The sequence below is a fragment of the Engystomops pustulosus genome, chromosome 6, assembly GCF_040894005.1.
Source record: "Engystomops pustulosus chromosome 6, aEngPut4.maternal, whole genome shotgun sequence".
NCBI classification, from domain to species: domain Eukaryota; kingdom Metazoa; phylum Chordata; class Amphibia; order Anura; family Leptodactylidae; genus Engystomops; species Engystomops pustulosus.
Window position 1 is genome coordinate 108049794 of NC_092416.1, and position 17728 is coordinate 108067521.

Genomic DNA, 17728 nt, shown 5'->3' on the forward strand with positions numbered 1-17728 from the left:
CACAGAGGGCACGACAACAAGCACAAGAACAGGCTTCTCTGGACTTAGAAAGGGCGCGCTTGGAAGCAACACTTGAGAAGCTGACAATTGAGAGGGAAGCAGCAGCTGCCATGGTGGAAGCAGAAATCTTAGAGGCAGCCGCGTTCTCTCACAGTGAGCCCAGCAGACACAGTAGCATGCCTGATCTGGAACAAGAACCCCAGGATACACTAGAACGCACTTCAGAATATGTCCTTCAACATCCTGCGTGTAATCCTCAGACTACACATGAAACAAAGGTTACCAACTGCGAGTCAAGTCCAAGGCATCATATTTTATGTCAAGAAGTGGACCTCAGACCACATTTCTGCAAGCAAGAGAATGACACGGCTCAAGTCAACTTCCCTGCCTACCAGAGAACCCAAGCTTCATCCCAGCATCCAGGAAGTTACTACACTCCCAGACAGTGTGGCACTGTGAAACCTAAAGAAGAGACTTCTGACAGGTATGGCTACACACCACACTCTCACCAAGGCAACCATTTGCCAACCTGTCTCAGCACAAACCAAGCCACAATAGACTTTGCTAAGTTCTTTGCTCGACGTGAGCTTGTCACCAAAGGACTTGTAAAGTTCAATGATCGCCCTGAGAACTATAGGGCTTGGCGATCCTCATTCCAGAGTCTTATAAGAGACTTAGACCTGTCTTCTACGGAAGAGCTAGATCTACTGGTGAAATGGATTGGAGATGAATCTGCTGAGCATGCTAAGAGGATCAGAGCCATTAACATAAACTATCCAGAAACAGGCTTAAAAATGATCTGGGATAGACTCGATGAGTGTTATGGCTCAGCAGAGGTTATAGAAAATTCATTATTCAAAAGAATTGATGACTTCCCGAGAATAGCTAGTAAGGGCTACCAAAAACTTAGGGAACTAAGTGATCTGTTAACTGAACTACAGGTTGCCAAAGCAGAAGGAGATTTAATGGGACTTGCATTTCTTGACACAGCCAGAGGTGTCAACCCTATAGTGCAAAAACTTCCTCACAACCTACAAGAAAAGTGGGTCAATCATGGTTTCAAGTACAAGGAAATCCATGATGTACAGTTTCCACCCTTCAGTGTATTCATGGAATTTATTACTCAGCAAGCAAAAATCAGAAATGATCCCAGTTTCGATTTTACTCTATCCTGTGCCACTCCATCTGGTCTTAAACAACATAAAACTCCGGTAGCAGTTCACAAAACTAATGTTTCTTCTAAAAGTAATTCTTACAGGCCTTCAAGCTCCTCCCACCAGGATGGAAGATCCACGGACCCAAGTAAGCAGTGTCCCCTGCACAAGAAGCCACATTCCCTACTGAAATGCAGAGGCTTCAGAGAGAAGTCCATGGAGGACCGCAAAGCTTTCCTAAGGGAGAACAAAATCTGCTACAAGTGCTGCTTAGCAACATCACACTTCGCAAAGGACTGTAAGGTCAGTGTTAAATGTACAGAATGTGACAGCACAGATCACAACTCAGCTTTACACCCTGGGCCACCACCATGGGCATCGTCTCATATAGAAAGTGGCCAGGAACAAGGTGGAGAGGAGGGAAATACTGAAACAGAGACACCAGATGTTACTTCTCAATGCACTGAGGTCTGCAAAGGACTTGTAGGTGGCAGGTCCTGCTCAAAAATCTGTCTTGTCAGAGTTTACCCAACGGGCTGCAAAGACAAAGCCTTCAAAGTATATGCCATTCTTGATGACCAAAGTAATAAATCTCTGGCTAGATCTGCTTTCTTTGAGATTTTCAACATTAAGGGACCCAGCTCTCCCTACTCCCTAAAGACTTGTGCAGGCACTGTTGAGACGGCGGGGAGAAGAGCTACTGGGTACACAATAGAGTCTATAGATGGTCGCACCTGCCTGACTTTACCAACCATAATCGAGTGTAACCAGATCCCTGATAACAGGTCTGAAATCCCTACACCAGATGTTGCAAAACACCAACCCCATTTGAAGCATATAGCTCATCTCATACCAAAGTTAGATCCTCAAGCTCAGATAATTCTGCTCCTTGGAAGAGATATCTTGCAAGTTCACAAGCCTAGACATCAAATTAATGGTCCTCACAATGCTCCATTTGCCCAGAAACTTGACCTAGGGTGGGTGATTGTAGGTGATGTTTGTATAGGTGGTGTGCACAGACCCACTTCGGTGAACAACATGCTTACCAGCACATTAGAGAATGGACGCCCTTCTCTCTTTCAACCATGTTACAGTAACATCTTCATAAAAGAGCTTCCACACAGCATTCCTCTACCCTGTCATATCACTAGCAACCTTTGTGACAACCATACTTGTACTAGTGACCATGACCACTTAGGATGCACAGTCTTCCAGAGAACAAAGGAAGACAATCAACTGGCAATGTCCTTTGAGGATAGACTGTTCTTAGAAATAATGGAGCAAGGAATAGTTAAAGACGAATCAAATAGCTGGATAGCACCTCTTCCCTTCAGACCCAAAAGGCAGTGTTTGCCTAACAATCGAGAACAAGTTTATAAACGCTTTGCTTCCCTTAGACGGGAAAAAGCCTGATATGAAAGACCACTTCTTTACATTTATGGAAAGAGTATTTGAGAACTCCCATGCAGAGATAGCTCCAACCTTAAAGGATTCAGAGGAATGCTGGTATCTACCTATTTTTGGAGTTTACCACCCAAAGAAACCAGGACAGATAAGAGTAGTATTCGACTGTAGTGCCAAATTTGAGGGTGTTTCCTTAAATGATGTCCTACTGCCAGGTCCAGACCTCAACAACTGACTCCTTGGAGTGCTTCTCAGATTTCGCAGAGACTCTGTTGCATTTATGGCTGACATCCAACAAATGTTCCACTACTTTCTTGTTAAAGAGGAACACCGAAATTTCCTTAGGTTCTTTTGGTTCAAGGACAACAACCCCTTGGAAGAACCCATCGAGTATCGCATGCGTGTGCACATCTTTGGTAACAGCCCTTCCCCATCAGTGGCTATATATGGACTTAAACATTCAGCCAGGGAGGGTGAGAAAGAATATGGTTCAGACGTTACACAGTTTGTCAAAAAGGACTTTTATGTGGATGACTGTTTAAAATCGCTACCTACAAATGAGTCTGCAATCAGTCTTCTTAAGAGAGCTCAAGAAATGCTTGCTAATTCAAACCTGAGACTCCATAAAATTGCCTCCAACAGCAAAAAATTGATGGAAGCATTTCCCTCTCATGATTACAGCAATGACTTAAAGGACTTAAGTACTGACACTTTTCCAATGCAACGTAGTCTTGGACTGCTCTGGGACTTAAAGTCTGACACCTTTACCTTCCAAGTCAGCGAGGAAGAGAAACCCTTTACTCGGAGAGGAGTACTATCTGCTATAAACAGCTTGTATGATCCTTTAGGGTTTGCAGCTCCTGTTACCATCCAAGGTAAAGCAATACTTAGAGATTTGACTCATGATGCCTCTGACTGGGATGAACAACTTCCCAATGAAAAGAAAGCACTGTGGGTAGAGTTGAAGGACTCTCTAACAAATCTCTCTCATCTACATGTTGCACGCTCATATGCCCCTGTGCCATCTACAGAGGTTCAGCTACAAAGACTTTATGTGTTTTCTGATGCTTCTATCAAAGCCATTGCTGCTGTGGCCTATCTTAAAACAGTAGACATTAAAGGACAATGTCATATAGGATTCGTCATGGGCAAAGCAAAACTTGCACCACTCCGAGACTAGAACTTTGTGCTGCAGTATTAGCAGTTGAGCTAGCTGAGATGATCGCAACAGAGATGCATTTGGAGATCAAAGATGCTGTGTTTTACACAGACAGCAAGGTAGTCTTGGGATATATCTACAACGAAAGCCGACGCTTCTACGTGTATGTCAACAACAGGGTTCTACAAATCAGGAGGTCAACTTTGCCAAAACAGTGGAATTTTGTTCCTACTGATCAAAATCCTGCAGACCAAGCAACTAGATCTGTTGCTGCCAACCGCCTTAAAGACACTACATGGTTTACAGGTACTGCCTTTCTATACAACTCAGAACACGGCACTACGGATCTTAAAACATTTGAATTTGTGGATGCTGACAAGGATGCAGAAATCCGTCCCAAGGTGTCGACACTACACACAGTGACTTCAGACAATTACCTTAAGTCTCACCGATTCAGCAGGTTCTCAACCTGGAAATCACTTGTTCGTGCTATCACTTTCTTAACCCACATAGCTCGTTCTTTCAAAAATACCAAGCTTGCTAATGTTAAGGAGTGTAAAGGCTGGCACCTCTGCAAAAATGTTCATGCAGTGACTGAACTAGATCAGTCAAAGAATGTAATCATTCGTACTGTCCAACATGAAGTTTATGCTAAAGAAATTGACAGTATCATTAATCACAGACCTATTCCTAAAGATAGTGTCTTAAAGAAACTTGATCCCTTTAAGCCATCTGGCTTATTAAGGGTTGGAGGCCGCCTCAAGGAAGCAAAAATAGACTTTGAAGGAAAACATCCTATATTAATTCCTGGGCATCATCACATTTCCTATTTGCTTGTCCGACATTACCATGAACAGGTAAAACATCAGGGCCGGCTGTTCACAGAAGGGGCTTTACGAGCTGCTGGACTGTGGATTGTTGGAGCAAAAACAATGTGTTAGCAAGTTCATTTTCAAATGTGTCACATGCCAAAAACTTCGGGGTATTTTCAAAACACAGAAGATGGCCAATCTTCCTTCTGACAGACTGAGTACAGAACCTCCTTTCACTAATGTCGGGCTTTATGTATTTGGTCCATGGTTTGTGGTTACCCGACAAACCAGAGGAGGTCAAGCAAACAGTAAGCGCTGGGCAGTCTTGTTCACCTGTATGTCTGTCCCGGCCGTGCACATAGAGGTAATTGAATCAATGGACACCTCAAGCTTCATAAATGCTCTCAGACGCTTTATTGCCATTAGGGGGCCTGTGAAACACATTCGCTCTGACTGAGGCACCAATTTTGTGGGAGCAGCCAAAGAGTTACAGATTCCTACAAACCTGGATACTGTCAGTGTAAACAGATACCTAAGTGAACAGGGTTGCACTTGGACTTTCAATCCGCCACATTCCTCCCATATGGGTGGAGCTTGGGAGAGAATGATAGGCATAGCCCATAGAATTCTGGACTCTATCTTCTTACAAGTGGGTATGGCCAGACTAACCCATGAGTGCCTTACTACTTTCATGGCAGAAGTATCAGCCATCATTAATGCCCGAGCACTAATTCCAGTTACCAGCGATCCTGATGATCCGACGATACTTACTCCTGCAATGTTGCTTACTCAGAAGACTTAGGCCCCTTCTACACTGGCGTTTTTCACGCGCGAGTTCTGCGCGTGCATTTGACGCGCAGAACTTGCATTGCACTCTGTCCCATTGTATTCAATGGCTCTTTTTCCATTAGCGTTGTTTTTGACGCGCGTGCTTGCGTTCGTTTGCACGCGCGTCAAAATCGCAGCATGCTCTATTTTTGCGAGTCACGCGCAATTTTCACGCCCCATTCAAGTCTATGGAGATGCATCAAGAACGCATTGCACTCGCAATCATTGCAAGTGCAATGCGAGTGCAATGCGTTTTAAACGTAATGGTTGCTAGGTGACCAGAATAACAGTATTTCCCCTGCTCGCGAACGATCATTTAATTAAAAAAACACAGTGAAGAACAGTGAAGAATAGAATAAAACCAGTGAACACAGTGAAAACAGTGACCGCAGGATCATTTAAGAGAAAAACACAGTGCAGAACACAGTGCAGAATAGATTACAGATGTTCGGCACATCTGCTTAATTGTCGGGAGATACGCGCGGAACGGTGCGGCCAAAATAGCATGTGAAGAACAATATATATGTGTGAAGAACACATTGCAGATATATTTAAACATCTGCAATGTGTTCTTCACACACATATATATTGTTCTTCACATGCTATTTTGTTCGCGCCGTTCCGCGCGTATCTCCCGACAAGTAAGCAGATGTGCCGAACATCTGTAATCTATTCTGCACTGTGTTCTGCACTGTGTTTTTCTCTTAAATGATCCTGTGGTCACTGTTTTCACTGTGTTCACTGGTTTTATTCTATTCTTCACTGTTCTTCACATCTGCTAACTTGTCGGGAGATAATATACACGCGGAACAGTGAAGAATAGATCGCAGATGTTTGCAGCTTATCAGAAGACATTATTTTTTAATTAAATAACCCATTTTAATCCCAAACCATGGCCCCTTTGAAAAATGCTCGATTCTCCCATTGACTCACGCGTGAAAAATGCGCCAAAAACGCTAACAACACGCGCGTGAAAAACGCAAAAACGCTAATTACTCCAAGGAAAAATGGAACAAAAACGCAGCCAAAAACGTCAGTTTTTCACGCATTGCACCCTGACGTGAAACGCAACGCTAGTGTGCAAGAGGCCTAAGACAACCTGTTCTCCAGCTGGAGAATTTACTACCAAAGATCCCTATAAATGCCAATGGAGGCAAGTACAAAGTCTTGCCAATACCTTTTGGGATAAGTGGAAAAAGCAATACATCTCTACACTACAACCAAGAAATAAATGGCAGAAAACCAAACCCAACCTCAAAGTCGGTGATGTTGTGCTGATGAAAGACTGCCAGTCACACAGAAACGCGTGGCCTTTAGCTCTTGTTACTAAAAGTTTCCCAGGGGAGGATGGGAATGTCCGCAAAGTTGAAGTCAAGGTCCATGATCAGAATGAAACCAAAATGTTCTTCAGACCAGTAACTGAACTAATCTTGTTGCTGTCATCTGAGGACTCTTATGGTGGCATCGATTGACGCCAGGCGGGGAGTGTGCTGCCCACTGGTTAAATGATGTTCATAATTTGTCCATTATGTTACAGAGGTTTGTTTGCAGGCGCCATCTAATGGCCAAAGTTAATAACTACTTACATTCTGTTTTCCCCACCTACTAACAGATACAAAGGATTGTGGGTAGGAGAAGGACTGTTCCCTTCATGTCTACACAGAGAGAAGACCTATATTCATCCATCTTACCCCTTGTTGTAGTATAGCCGTTTCCCCCTAATCCTACATCAGTTTAATAAAGCTACGGACTTTGAACCAGTCTCATTTGTTGAACTGTAGGAAGGCGTTTAACTGCCTGTCGAGCTCCGCATAGACCCCGGGGGTACGTGAAGTGGGGGCAGGACAGTTTGATTTGAGAATATCAAAATGCAGCAATAAGTGACATGTAACTTATTTGCTGTGGATGAAAAATTTGCAGCTCGTTGTGCATATTAAATTGCACAATTAATAGGTAGTAGACACTACTATGCTACTGTGTTATGCTATGGATTTGCCAAGTGAAAATTCTGCACAGCAAATCTGCTGCTAATGTTCTATGTGTGCATATCAGAATCATCATTATTTATATAGCGCCATCAAATTCCATATCACTTTTACAGATTATGGGGAACATATACATATAAAATAAGATATTACAGAGTAACCCTAATGTAGGAACAATAGGAATGAAGGCCCTGCTCGCACACACTTACAGTCTATGAGAATAAAGTATAGAACAGCGGACTAGGAAAGACCAGATAGTGCTCATTGAGTAGTATTGCTGTGGTAACAGATATGAGCGCTAGAAAGAAGATTGGAATGAGGCTTACCAGATTTAGTTGTGTGAGATTTAGCACAACTCGATTTGGGTTGTTAAGTGTTGATAAAAGTGCCTTCAGGTGCTGCCTTTCATATCTTCAAGATATGGTTGCCACACCCTCCTCACCTTGATTTTTCATATAGGCTTAAAATTCTACGCACCTTAAAATGCAAGCAGAAGCTTGAGCCATAAACTTTTCATCTTTCATGATTATTCTGTGGAAGTGTCTAAGAAGAAGAAAGAATTTGCTGCCTTGTGTACGGAACTCTACAATAAGTAGATACGCTTCACTTTGGCCTACCCAGCGTTACTTTGTATTTTTCACTCAGAGGGTGCCATGTAAACTTACAACACTGCTGAACATTCATGCTGAATCAGAGGCCGTCACATAGAAAAGAGCATCGCAAATCTTGGTTTTTAGTAGAATAACCCTCTTCAACCCAAAGGAAAGCAAAGGACAGATCACCACCCAAATACAGGAGAACATGGAGAGCTTCTTGGACTACAGTGAAGCCATAAAGATGTACTTGTTCATCGCTGTTTATATGGAGAGGACCATATTTTCTATTATACCTGTCAAAGGTCTTGTCGCTAAAGTCAGTACAGGCCCGCTTTTGCCATGAGGTGGGATGCTGTTCCCGCCTCAGGTGGCAGAATGCGGCGCCTTTTAGGGAGTGGCAAAATGGTGGGGTGTAATATTCAGGCCCATGGCCCACCGAAAGAGTCAAAAACATCTGTGTCATATATGTGCAGAATGCTGCAAAGAGAAGTATTCGACACGTTGGCTCTTACTTTGGGGGACACAGGCAATGTGACGTCATCACACACCGCCTGTGTCCTCCAGCACAGAACCTATTGCCCAGGAGAAGATGAGCACTGGAGCTCAGTAAGGTGAGTATCTGTTTAATTGTTTTACTACTGGCAACAATATATTATGTATAAACTGTGGAGGTTGCATACAGTAAGAATTTTGGGGGGGGGGCAATATATACTAAGACAAAGGATGTGGATTCATGTATACCAAGACTATGGATGGGGGTAGTATATACCAAGACTAGGGGGAGGCAATATATACTAATATAAGGGAAGGAGGATATAGTTATACTTAGTATATACTAAAACCTACTTGATCCCACATAGTGGGAAAAATCAAGACCAAGGAATAAGCTTAATACATAAACATTTTATTGTAACATTTTAAAATAAGGTTAAAAGAGCAGTAATCAAATCTGAAGCAGACAGTTCAGTTACCCCAGTTGTGGCATATAGTGTTGGATGTGACAAGATGTATTCATATGGCAATGGTTAGTGCATTACAATGGGCTAGTATATGCAGCAGTGTCCCAAAATGTAAACAGAAAAAATTTGTATATACCTACATGCAGTATGCTGGACCCTATCACTCTAGCCAAATGTTGTAGAAAGCTAACACCCACCCATAATGATTAGAAACACCAAGGTAGCCAGGATAACGTTGTCCCCGATGCGCGTGTCGGCTAATACTAGCCTTCGTCTGGGGGTTGCCCTAACCGGGTACGTTGACAGGAAATAGTAAACAGCTAATGAGAATGGAGCATGGCATCATGTGATGCAATTAGATGACATCTCTCCTGTGCTCACGTCGATAGTCTAGTGCAGTGATTTTCAACCTGTGTGCCGCGGCACACTAGTGTGCCGCGACACAAGGTTGAGTGTGTCGCGGGGAAAGTTCCCCGAACTACGCTGCCCCTGTGTAGAGCTGCCCTGTATTTCTGCGCCCATACTTACCTCCAAGCCCTGCGTCGGCGATCTGCCCGTCTTCTGTAGCTCCTGCACCGCGCGGCCCATGTCACGTGACTGACGCGACCTGACGTCAGGTCGCGTAAGTCACGTGACCAGAGGCGCGCGGTGCAGGAGCTACAGAAGGTGGGCGGATCGCCATTAGGAGTGACGGTACGTGGAAGAAGACATCAAGGGTAAGTATATAGGGTTATTATTTGTATAGGGTCTTTTTTTTATTAGTAAAGGTAGGCTGGGGCTTTTTATTTGTTAAGGGAGGCCTTTAGGGCCTTTTAATTAGAAAAGGGAGGCCTCTGGGGCCTTTTAATTAGTAAGGGAGGCCTCTAGGGCCTTTTAATTAATAAAGGGGGGCTCTAGGGCCTTTTAATTAGTAAAGGGGGGGCTCTAGGGCCTTTTAACTAGTAAAGGGAGGCCGCTACGGGCTCTTAATTTGTAAAGGGAGGCCTCTAGGGGCTCTTAATTTGTAAAGGGAGGCCTCTAGGGTCTTTTAATTAGTAAAAGGAGGCCGCTAGGGCCTTTTTATTAGTAAAGGGAGGCCGCTAGGGGCTTTTTATTAGTAAAGGGAGGCAGCTAGGGGCATTTAATTAGTAAAGTGAGGCAGCTAGGGACTTTTTATTAGTAAAGGGAGGCCGCTAGGGTCTCTTAATTAGTAAGGGGAGGCCGCTAGGGTCTCTTAATTAGTAAAGGGAGGCCGCTAGGGGCTCTTAATTAGTAAAGGGAGGCCGCTAGGGGCTCTTAATTAGTAAAGGGAGGCCGCTAGGGGTTTTTATTAGTAAAGGGAGGCCTTTTATGACTGTTTTAGTGTAATTTTGTGCTATTTTGGTTGGTGGTGTGCCCCAGGATTTTCTAAGTATAAAAAGTGTGCCGCGGCTCAAAAAAGGTTGAAAATCACTGGTCTAGTGTATAGTGCGCATAATCGGAGGTGCGGTTTGTCGCTAAGTAACAATGATGCCGGAACTAATGCCAGACGCCTGGCAAGATCGTCAACAGCGAATAGCTACTGCGCATGAGCCGATTGGTAGAGACATTCGCCCCACAACAGATAACAATGATTCTTCCCTGTGCACATGTAAGTTGATGGCGATCGATACTGGTTGTTACATATTGCTCATGCAAGTTCATTATATCACTTTATCCATTGCATATCCAATATTTTATATATATATATATACAGAAGTGCTTACACATAACAAATACATATTTTGTACAACCTTAAAGTGCATGTGCAATATATCTATAGTAGTAATATAATAATAATAAATAAAAATATTATTAAAGAAAGAATATATAAGTGCCAATAGACACATACTGAATACAAAAGTGCATATAAAAGTATGTTTGCACAAACCCATATAAATACCAAAACCTGACACTACAGATATTAATAAACAGTACAAAAGAGTAATAATAAATAAACAATAAAAAAAAGTAACGTTGCAAGTAATGTATGCTAGAATATCTATTCTTTTGCAAATTCGAACACACCTAGCCAAATTGTGCATAACCACACGCATATATCAGATGTCAATAGTGGTAATATAATATACAATAATAATTGGCCTATATGTTATTATTTAACCAAGATCAATAAATCATTGTTGTGCAAGACCGGTGAGGTAGTGCGTGGGTGGTAATGGGAAAAGAGGGTATGCAATAGATACAAAAGGATAAAGAATATTTATACAACTTCAAATAACTATATATTAATAGGCATGAGGTCCAATAAATATACACTGAAAAGACCTCAAAAGAGAGACGAGGGATAAAGCTAGAGAATTATGCAGGAAAATCCACACAGTGAATTCTATCTTCAAGACTGTCCTTATTGATCATTGGCTGGAAATATGTCTGTCAAAAAACAAAAATGAAAACATATTTAAAATATGCGACTAGCATAAAGATGTTAGGGGACAAAAATGTGCCCCATGAATAGCGCAAGAAAGAAATATGGGGAAAAGATATGACATAGAAAAAAAGCCTATTTTTAGACTAAAGATATGAAGCAAAACTCAAATTGTCATTTAACCCATGTGGTTGTAAAGTGTCAAGAATCCAAATCCAACGGGCTTCTCATTCACAGTTTTTTTCTGTGTTGACCACCCCTAATGCCAGTACTATTTTATCAATGTCAACCACCATGCAGTTGCGGGGATCCGCATTGTGCTGGGATATGGGACGACCTTCTGTGTTATCTTCAGGGTCTTTGGCTGAGCTGATATCCCGCATGTGTTCACCTATACAGGTTTTAATCTCCCGAATGGTCAGGCCTATGTAGATCTTCCTACAAGGACATGCTGCATAATAAATTACAATTTTAGTGTTACATGAGATGTTATGTGTAATTTAATAAAATTGTAAAGAGTATAATTTTTGTCCAGATGAATCTAAGAAGGTGTTAGCTTGTTCCACATTTGGACATGCCACACGGTTTGAAGCCCCAGCGTTGTGGATTTTCTCCAAAAATGGTATTACACTTGCCTGCATTGTAATGGCTATGTACATCAGGTCACGCAGATGTAATGCAACATACTTGCCAATAATGGCACCAACAATTCTTGTCGTGAAGGTCCTTTTGGCTCGTAGATAAGCTCTTTTGATTGTTCTGTTGCTGTACCCCCTTTGTTGGAAGCATGTGCATAATTCTTTTACCTGAGACTCGAAATCTTCCATCGAAGAACAAATCCTCCTAATTCGTAAAAACTGGCCCACTGGCACATATTGTCTGTGGGGAATGATAGTTAGTAGCATGAAGGAGAGCATTCAAATGTTGACCGAGGTCTTCTTCCTATAGACATCAGTCTGCTAAAAACCATCTGAATCTTTCCGTAACATGACATCTAGAAAAGCTACTTATTCCTTGTGAGCAGTATAGGTCAATTTAATGTTATATCAATCATGGTGATTTTTTTTTTCATCTTTTAAATGCTTTATTGAAAAACACTAATTAACATATGCCATACACAATCTCAATATATATATATATATATATATATATATATATATATATATATATATATATATATATATATAGTACAATACAAGTTCCACATAATTATACATATAAATATAAGAACAACAAAACGTATTTGGGAGGACAATCCAAAACCCTTATAACACAATTTCCAATCCTCCTCTGATATTTCCCCCACTTGAGTATGCCATTTATTTCTTGAGGAATGAACCAACCCTTTCACAAACCCGTGAATAATATATTTATATATCTGCAAAGTCACCTTATTCCTTAAGCTCGTGCTAATCAGAAATTCTATTCCTACATCCGTGCATAACATGAATCTATCTTTAATCAGCACCGCATTAAATGCGTGATGCAATAGCATTAACCGGAAATAACGTGAATCAATCCCTGTAAAGTGATTCAAAAACACCTTATAATCACATAATTGAGACTTTCCCAAAATTTGTGAAAAAAACCTAACCCCTTTTTAAACCAATACTCTGGAATAGATTTAAATTCACCAAAGTGAAATTTCTGCCATATTGGGGAGAACCACAGAATACCCTCAATACCCTTTAACATTTTATATGCCGCCCAACATTTTTCAAGTAACCCAGCCATGTGAATATTCTTAAAGTTATTAAATCTTAATTCACCACTTTCTGACAAAGAAAAAACGGAATACCTGCTACCCACACTAAGCTCTATTAGTCTACCAAAGGCATTGCAGTTCTTCCTCATAACTAGAAAGGCCAATTTTGCAGCCAAAATATAACTAAAAAGATAGGGGACGCCCAGCCCCCCTTCCTCTAGCGGACAATAAAGAGAGGGCAACCCAATCCTAGTCCGCCTCTTCCCCCATATCAGATCTCTAACAAGACCCTCCAGAATTCTAAACAGCTTCTTGGAAAGCCAAATCGGGGATACCGCTAAAGGGTAAAAGGAGTTGCGGGAGGAGGATCATTTTAACAATACCTACCCTGTCAGCTCTAGAAAAGGGCATTTTTATCCATCCTGAGATATTCCTTCTTATCTTATTAATGAGCGGGGAGATATTCAATTCCACATACCTTCCAAGATCCCCAGATATCCAGATTCCCAGATATTTAAAGGAATCACCCCTTTCTAACCAGAGTATTGGTTTAAAAAGGGGTTAGGTTTTTTTCACAAATTTTGGGAAAAAAATCTACCAATAGGTAGATCTTCCTCTCGTCCCACACCATCTATAGGAAGAAGGACTGATTTTCCCCAGTTGATCTTAAGTCCCGAAAAAAATCCAAACCCATCTACCAACTTAATGGTCTCCTTTATAGAATTATCTGAACTATGAACGGTCAGCAGGATGTCGTGCGCATACAGGGATACTCTCCCCCACACCCCCAGCCCCTAATCCGATCAGATTCACGAATCAGGATAGCCAAAGGCTCGACAAGTAGGGCAAAAAGGAGGGGGAGAGTGGGAAAACCCTGCCAAGTCCCCCTATACAACTGAAAGGGCTCAGAGAGCAGTCCATTGACACACATTCTCGCTTTAGGGGAGTGATACATTATTTTTACCCACTTAACAAATACCCCACCTAGCCCAAATCTATCCATAGCCTTCCATAAATAGTGCCACTCCGCCCTGTCAAACACTTTAACTGCATCTAAAGACAGGATGGAGCGGTCACCTTTGGTCCCCAATTGCATATTTGAAAACAGTCTATGTAGATAATGCCCCGTACTCCTTGATGATCCCGAATCAACCCATTTTGATTCGGATGGACAATGACTGAGATCACCTTTTTCAACCTAGAGGAAATAATTTTTGCTAAGATTTTTAGATCGGAATTCAATAAAAAAATTGGTCTATAAGAGCCCATCTCAACTTCATCTTTATCCTTCTTAAGAATCAATACTATTGCGGCCTCCGTCATTGAGCCCCATATCGCCCCTTCTGTATATGCTGCCGCAAACACCGCCTCTAGTATTGGGGACAAAACATTCTGATACTTTCTATAAAAAAGCAAAGGGTAAACCGTCGAGTCCGGGTGCTGAATCTGACGATAAAGTCCTGATAGCTTCCAAGATCTCCTCTGCCCTTATGGGTTCATTCAGTGGAAGCCTCTCTTCTTCAAACAGACTGGGGATAGGGATTGACTCCAGGAAACTATCTAGCTGACTATCCGTGTATCTTGCTTCTGATGCATAAAGCGCCTCATAGAAAAGCTCTCCACTCTGTTCTTGTACAAGATCTTGTAAGATTGTATGTACCCGTTGATTGCTATCTTTTTTTTTTGAGGAAGTTAGCCAGAAGTTTACCCGGTTTACCCCCATCCACATAATTTCTATATCCCATAAAGAAATAAAAGAGCTATAAGCCGATTGGGCCCCCAGGAACTTATTTCTATCTGCTTCCGAGGACATAGCCGCGCAGGTCTCCTGGCTAAGATCTAACTCAGTTTTTAATTTTATCTCCCTCTGTCTGAATTCCTTTTTCTTGCAGTCAATCTCTGAAAGGAAAACACCTCGTATATAGGCTTTCAAAGAGTCCCACACCCTCCCTGGTTCCCCACTCCTCAAATTACATGTCCAGAATTCTTGTAGCCATCTATTTATCTTCTCCTCATTGTCCAGAATTGAGAGCCAGTGAGGATTAAGTGTGAAAAAACTCCCTCTTTCCAAACATGTCCCCCTCCCCGCATCCTCATGGTCAGAAACCACTATAGACTCATACTTCATTCTCTCTATGAATCCAAGAAACGCATCATTAACCAAACATAAATCAATCCTGGATAAGGATGAGTTAGTCCGACTAAAACAAGAGAAGGCAGGTTTATCCAGATACTTGGTACGCCATACGTCCTTTAAAAACCAGCTCTCACAGAAAGTTCTTAAACCAGGGGACCCTTTATTTTTTTGCCTATCCGAGCTATTCAGACTACACCTATCCAAGTCCCCATCAAAAACTGCATTGAAGTCGCCCAAAACCAAGGCCGGGTTGTCCTCCCTATCTTTAGTAAACGGAATCAACGCATTTAAAATTTCATTCAGAACGCAGACGGGATATAAATAAAGGCCAAGACACACGGTATTTTGTATAATAAACAAAATAAAAAAATAAACCACCCTTGGGAAACATGTGACCTTTTCAAATATATGAATAACTCCCCACACTCGGGATTGGCTGTAGAGGAGCAGGGGGCGTCGCTAAGCCAAGTGATGGGTGGTTTCATATATTTGAAAAGGTCACAGGGAGTAGCTGTTTCCCAAAGGTGGGGGGGGAACTGCTCCTTTCCAGTCCCTCCCAATAGGCAACTGCCTAGTCACACAGCAGATGCTAATGAAAGGTACAATATAACATATCTTTTTTCTGTAAAACATGTTTTTTATACAAAAACACTTTGGCAGTGCATGTACTGTACTCTGTGGGGACTGTGGGAGTGCTAAAAATGGGTCTCCTTGTGACAGGTTCCCTTTAAGGCCCTAACATTCCACACGAAAACCTGAGTAGACATTTGTTATGGGAAAAGAGGAGATGAAAGGAAAAAAATAAAAAAAATTCTCACCCAACTGAGTATGTCTCTCCACCCCCCCCCCTTCCCGCCACTAAGTACAGGTCTCAAAAACTCCTAACTTACATTCCACCGCCCCCCCCCTTTCCTCCACCCAAGCCACTAAGAAACCAAAACATTACAACATTATTACAGAATATGCACCAATACAGGACTTTCCACTTAGAAACCCTTTGATTCCAACCAATTAGAGGCCTCAGCAGAGCTGTCAAAGAATACTGTATGATCATTATAAACCACCCTCAACCTGGCTGGATACAATAGTGAGAATTTCATTGCCGCCTCCTTCATATGAAGTTTCACATCTTTAAACTATACTCTTTTCTGCTGTGTTGCCAGGGAGAAATCAGGAAAAATAGAGATCTTAACTCCGCTATAGGACAAGTCTTGTTTAGAGCATGGAAATATTATTATCCTGTCCCGATCCTGGGAACAAAGAAATTTTGCTAGGATGACCCTGGGAGGTGCACCTGGTATCGGGAGCTTACCAGGAACCTAGTGAGCCCTCTCAATCATAAATAAGGATGAGAGCCTCTCGGGGCCCATTATTTAAGCCAAGATTGAACCTATTCTACCAGGGAATTTTGTCCAACCTCCTCAGGGAGACCAATTATACGAATATTAGAGTGCCTAGAGCGATCTTCTAAATCCGTCAATTGTTCCCTAAGGAGAACCCCCAACATCCTTCTTAAGGCTTTTAGTTTCCCCCTCTAGGGTTCTAACCTGTATCGTCACATTGGAGACCTTGTCCCTGACCTTAATCATTTCCTCCTTCACAAGTCCTATATCTGTTGAAAGGGCCGAGACCTGTTTGTCCAGCCCCTCTTCCGTTGTCCCTATCTTCTGAAGAGTTGATAGGATTTCCACCCAGATTGGATTAGTGGCGTCTTCTGTTCCCTCTATTATGACCTAAGGGGCAGATTTAGCGGAATGTTCTCGTGGGGGGAGAGAGGGGATACTACCGCTTTTAGCAATTTGACAGGTTTTTGTGATGGGGGAATTCCATATTTTTTTTTAACTTTCCAGACGGGTCTATTCTCCCAGTTTTTCAGAGGCATTTTCTCTCTGAAAAACGGATCTTCCGGCGATTCACTAAGGCAGTTCTTCCAACGTCCACCAGGAGTCGCTGCTGCGCTGAATTCCGCCGAGGTCCGCCGGAGTTCACGATCCTATTCCTGGTGAAGGTAAGCACATGTCGAGCGACACTTTTTTTTTTTTTTTTAAATGCAGCGGTTTCTCCGAATCCGTCAGGTTTTCGGTCAGCCAGGCCCCCCGATTTCCGTCACGTGCACGCCGATGCGCCACAATCCGATCGCGTGCGCCAAAAACCCAGGGCAGGAAAAATCGGCGCAAATATTCGGGTAACACGTTGGGAAAACGAGAATCGGCCCCTTAGTAAATGACCCCCACTGTGTTCACTTTGGCTGAATACTACTACTGGGTACCTTGACCAGACTTTTATTCTGCAGGGAAACCTACACAGCCGCTACAAGGACACAATCTAACCCCGCAAAGCCAGCATAGTACCGTAACATCTTTTAAGTCAATTAGAGCAAATAGGCCAGTCCAATGGAAAGACTCCTAATAGGAAAAAAAAAAAGGTGAAAAGATAAAATGTCCAACAGCATAGTAACTAAATCCACCCAGACAGATGATAAATCAATCCGGTAAGGGGATTCCTGGTAAATGAACAGTACAGCATCAAGCAACAGGAAACAAAAGAAAGTCCAGCAATAAGCGGAGTCCTTTTTCCATTAAAAGAGTATAGTTAGTTAATAGATG